Here is a 6069-nt window from a genome sequence, read left to right as displayed (position 1 = left end):
AAAGAAAGAAAGAAAGAAATTTACCAGTAAACTCATGGATACAGAAAACAAACTGATGGTTGACAGACCAGAGGAGATGAGGGAGCTGGGTGAACAAGGTGAAGGGATTGAGAAATACAAATTGCAGTTACAAAATAGTCACAGGATGTAAAGTACAACTTAGGGAATAAATCAGTAACATTGCAATAATTATGTATGCGGGGTGACAGGTGGGTGCAAGACTTAGCACTTCATAAGTTATGTAAATGTTTAACCACTATGCTGTACACCTGAAACTAACAGAATATTGAATGTCAGTTGTAATTGAAACATAAAAACGGAGAAAAAGTAATTTGTTAGTATCATGATGACTATGACTGAGCGCTGGATAATTTAAAATGTAGCCTAAAATATTGCACATGTTTCTAAGGACAACATTTATGAACACTGAGAATGTGCTTGGCATTGCTTTAAAGGCTGTAAGTGTGCCCTAACCAGTTTGGCTCAGTGGATAGAGCATCGGCCTGCGGACTGAAGGGTCCCAGGTTCGATTCCGGTCAAGGGCATGTACCTAGGCTGCGGGCACATCCCCAGTGGGGGGCATGCAGGAGGCAGCTGATCAATGTTTCTCGCTCACCGATGTTTCTAACTCCCTTCTTCCCTCTCCCTTCTTCTCTGTAAAAAATCAATAAAATATATTTTTTAAAAAAATAAAGGCTGTAAGCGTGTACCTTTGCCCAGGAGGAGGTGGAGCACCCCAGGGGAGTCACAGGGGAGCATTTACCATTGGGAAGTGAGATGAGTGGGATAGCAAGTGCTTTCTCCCCCAGCCAGCATTTTCTGAGCACATTCCAGGTAACAGACACTGTTCTAGGTGCTGAGGAGCTAAAAATGAATAGGATGTGTGTTTTTAAGCAGTTCATAATCTAATAGGAAAAGACAGCCATGTATTTATTCAAAGGTACACCCAGACGCCTGTTCACACCTGAGCACAAGATGGGCTTTGGTCGGATTCACCTGGCGATGGGTAAAGTTTCAGGAGGTGAACCTGAGCTACGTCTGAGGCAGGTGAACCCCAGACCGAAATGAGGGGACTGTAGGGAATGAGCATTGAGGCCTGAGTGACCACATGGTGTCATTGGAGGCTTGGGTCAGGGAAGGAGCAGGGCCCACTGTGATGGAGGTGAAGATGGAAAGACATAATAGATCAGCTTGAGCGTGTCCTGTACATGCCACCCACCTCAGAGAGCTCTTTAGTTTATCCTTCAGACTGTGGGAACGGGAAGGAATTTAAACCCATCCTCAGTTACATGCAAGCAAAGCCGGGATCATCTGAATTTGTTTTTGACCTTCCTTTCGGTTTTCAAATCCTTGTAAAAAGAAAGAAAGGAAAACACACACACACACACACACACACACACACACACACACACACACACACACACACCCTCATTTGGCCTTGCCAGAAAACCAAAGGCTGCAGAGAGAAGGCCAGAGTAGGCAGATTGGCAATGCCCAGAGCAACCTTGGCCGTGCAGAAAGAGACTCACAGACACGAGTGTGCTGCTTGAACTTGTCCTTGGCATTAGGAGACTCAGGGAAGCCATCCAGCAGACTCATTCTCCTTTGTGCCTGCCTCTCCCTCCTTTTTAAACACCCTAGTTTCTTTCTTTGCTTTGCTGCCATTTTTATTTTTTTAATAGTCCAGCTGATTGTGGGAAATTTGCCCTGTGTAGAGTCTGGAATGTCATAAAGGAAACCACTCAATTAAACAGAATTCTGAGTGTCTTTCAGGGCAAACCTCTCCTCCTCCCTCTGGCCCTGCCCCTTGCGGTGCTGGGGTGCTCATGTGTTGGAGCCAGGGTCTCAGGGCACAGGAGGATGTCCGTGGTTTGTAGCTGCCCTCCTCTCTGAAGCCTGCTCCCGGGTGAGCCCAGGCTGCCCGCCTGAGTCACTGGGCTGCTTGGTTCAGGCCAGAAGGTGCGGAGGAGGATGTCGCTCAGCTCAGCCAAGTGTCCCTGCCTGACCTCTTGCTCTTTTTCTGTCCCCATAGGAAAGGTGGAGCTTTCCTGCCACAGAACTTCACTTCCCTTTTCCTCTCTTTATAACACTGCAGCCCTGTCCTACCTCCGGGGAGAATGGCACTCGGCGTTTCCTATGAACAGCACTCTGCAGAATCCCTTTGATCTCAGAGCCAAGGGCTGTGATGGACCTGCTGGGAAAAACACAGCCTGAAAAGCCAGGGCCAACCCTTCCCCTGACGGTGCCATTTCTTAATGTATTTTGCACTCCCTGCCTTCCCCAGGGTGAGGCTTAGGTTCTGGCAGGACCCCAGCGAGCTAGCTATGGTGGGAGCATCTCTGTCCCCTGAGTTCACCCTGATGAGACCCAGGGACCCCTCACTCTTCCAACCACCTTCAGACATTAAGCAAGCACCGCCCCTCCGAGCTGGAGACAGCCCCCACATTGGCTGTCAAGAGGGACCGGGTAACACAACCTGGAAGTGAAGGGAAGTTCATACCCCATAGAGTGAACCTGGACCAAAGAGGGAAAGGAGACCCAAGGGTGTTGGCCAATAAATTCTACCCTGCTCCTCCCTCCTGTGGGTCATTGGCGTGGTATGCCCTGCCAGAGATGTCCCATGCCACCAAGAAGCCATCTGTGTTTTATCGTGAGGCGATGTCCAATTTGTTAACAAGTATTCCCTTGGTTGTCCTTCTGTCTCATTTTTCCAACCCTGCCATTGCACTTTCCAAAGAAGCATTAGCAGATAAGCTTTGCCGTAGACTGTCTTCTAGGGAATCCAGCCACAGTGACCCACTGACCTCAGAAGAACACTCAGGACCCATTAATGTGATTGGTTTGTTCCTGAGTTGGCCTAAGCAGGTATATAACTGCCTGTCCCCACACCTTCTAAAACCCCAGAGGTCAGCCCTTGTTTCTGCCTTGAAGGAGAATAGTTTCAGACCTATAGATCTATTGAAAACATTTATTCAAAAGGGAGCCGTCACAGCACTACTAACAAGAGGAACTAAAAAAGACGGAAACAATCTAAGCTTCAAAAACAATGGAGCATTTTTTAAAAATAAATGATATGTTTTTATAATAAAATCTAGATACATATTAACAATGTATAGACATATTTATTGGCATAAACTTATTAATAATATGTAATTGAAAAAATAAAACTAAATATAGCATGATCTCACTTTTGCAAGAAAGAAATACCTATGTGTTCCCCAGAGTAAGTGACATTCGAGCTATATGTTGAAGGATGTGTGAGAATTAGCCATATATATATATATATATATATATAACTTTGTATAGAAAAATGGGAGGAGGTTACACACCAAATGCAAACAGAGGTTGTCATTTGGTGATAAGGTTATGAGTGAGTTCTCCTTTATTCTTTTTTTTATTATTGATTTTTTTTTAAGAGAGAAACATTGATGTAAGTAACATATATCAGCCGCCTCCCTCACATACCCTGACCAGGGATTGAATCCGTAATTCTTTATACGTATTAGTGTTTAACTTTTTTCTTCTATAAAATATATATTAATTGTGATTTTTTTAAAAAAATTTAAAAGGTAAAAGTATCCTGGACCTGGTGCTCACAAATGCTCTTTCTGGTAGCAACATGCTGTCACTCCCCAGGGAGACTCTGGAAGGCTAAGGATAACAGAAACTTGTATAGGCTTTTATTTGAGGTGAGAATTATTAAGAGGATCTGGTTTGTAATTGTTCAACAAATCATTATATTTGTTGCCGGATAAGGGAGTATGTCTATATCTCTAACAAGAAAGAGTTTATAGTATTCCTGCTCTAACTAACTTCTGTGAGGCAGCTCAGCCAGCATGCCCATATATTCCAATACTTTATTGCAGTTAATAATTGTACTACACTGTATTCTGAAAATAAATATGTTGCCTCTTGAATACTTCTTTTGATATGCTTTTCAGTTCTTGAGAATTTTTCAGAATAAATCATTGCATTGAATTTTTAAGAATAAATCATTACACAGAATGAGGCAAACGGTGGGTAGTTCACTTATTCAACATACACTAAGCTTTGTCTATTTTTCAGAAACTAAGCTGGGTCCTGGGGAATCAGAAGTTGAAGACACCAACTCCTCCTTCAGTGAGTTGGTAGGTGACAAGGACCAGAGAACTGATGTCTGCAGTTGACTCTAGTGGACACTCTAAGCCCAGGGTGCTTCTGGGCCACGAGGGCATGAGGACAGTTTGAGGGAGATGAATGGTCAGGAGACACCTCCCCAGAGTAAGTGGCATTTGAGCTGTATGTTGAAGGAGGTGTGGGAATTAAACACAGGAAATGAGAAGGACACTCCAAGCAGAGGCTAGGAGACAGAAGAAAGCAGATCCAAGGGTTAGAGAAAGATAAATCTGTGGGTCCGTGCTGTCCAGAACTATCTGCAATGATGAAAAAGTGCTGTCCAAAACAGTGGCTATTGAACAATCAAGAAACTGACATCTTAATTTTATTTCATTTTTTAAGTTTCAATTTAAATAGCCACATCTGACTACCAGTTACTCTAGTTTTTTTAGACCACATATGATTGACATACAAAAAGCTGTACAAAACTGATCTATTCAACTTGATAAGTTTGGGGATAAGTATATTACCTGTGAAATAATCACCACATCTATGCCATAAACGTCTCTATCAAAAGTTTCCTCCTGCCCCCTTTACTTATTATTATTTTGTGTGTGATAAGATCACCTGTGGCTACTGTATTGAACAGCACAGCTCTAGATGGGACCACTACTCTAGACGTTTTTCACTAGTGAGTTTCATTTTCATTTTAAAGGTAAAAAGGAGTCCGTGCAAAATTTCAAAACAGAGTAATTACATGAGTAGACTTAAAAGAAATATTACTGGCAAATTTGGAAGCAAAGTAATCTGGGCAGTTTTTAACATATGTTCACTTTTCGAGACCTTCTTAGAGAAGATGAAGAAAAAAGAAGCATATAAAACAAACATGGCCATAAAAATCCCTTTGAAAATGATTTGATAGAGGAAATGACCAATTAGCTAACTACAGACCAATAAGTAAAAGGTACCTATCACAGTAGGAAATTGAGTAGTTGGCATTAATGAACCATTCCCCAGAGCCACATACAAATGGCCAATTAAACACATAAAACAGTGTTCAACTTCACCAGTATTCAAAGAAGTTTCAATGAAAATGAGTTTCCTACTTTTCAATTGCCTGGTTAGTTTTACTTTCAAGACAGTATATTGTTGAGGATATAGATAAAGTCACTCTCTTGAGTGTCTTTGGGAAAGTACATTGATACATCTTTTCTGGAGGCCAGTTTGGCAATATTTTAGCAAAAGACTTAAAAATGGCTAAATCCTGTCAGCCAGCTATTCCAATTCTAGGAATTTGCCACAAAGGAGTAATTGGGGATTCTTGCAAAGATTCTTGCACAAGGTATTCATGTCTCTATTACATTCAACAAAGTTAAGAGGGAGAAAAAAAGAGGAGAGGAAGAAATTTTCTTCTACCCCTCTAGGTGCTTTCGTCTGGTCTAATAATTAAATCTGTAAGAGACAGAGTAACAAGAGAAAAATAACCAAATGTAATCACATATGTAGGTACAGGAGCCCCATATACATGAGAGATTCAGAGATCCCACATACATGAGAGGTTCGGAGCCAGAAAGGTTAAATGAGGTCTACATGACATCTTGAGCTAAAGAATGAGTTAAGGCAACTGTGGCTTCAGAGGGAAGGAGGGTAAGAAGAGCAGATGTTCAGTAATTAGGTGTTTGCCCTGCCATAAGTTATAAAAAAAAGTTGACTCTGGTAATAACTCTTATCATGGGCAAGGCCCCTAATTTAAACTCTTCTAGGTAGCTGGTGGGGTAGAGGCAGAAGCTTCTCTTGAGCCCACACCCACATACCAAAGTGGCACATCTTGGGGAGGCCTGTTCTGAACCCCTTCCAGTGACAACAACCTAACTGTGCTTCCCAATAGATTTATTAAGTAAATTATGATACATCTATACAACTACCCAGCCATTAAATGTCACAATGCGTGTGATTACTTCACTGCATAAGGGA

This window comes from Myotis davidii, unplaced genomic scaffold, assembly GCF_000327345.1.
Source record: "Myotis davidii unplaced genomic scaffold, ASM32734v1 scaffold1146, whole genome shotgun sequence".
In the NCBI taxonomy this organism is placed as follows: Eukaryota; Metazoa; Chordata; class Mammalia; order Chiroptera; family Vespertilionidae; genus Myotis; species Myotis davidii.
Note: the sequence above shows the minus strand (reverse complement) of the source record.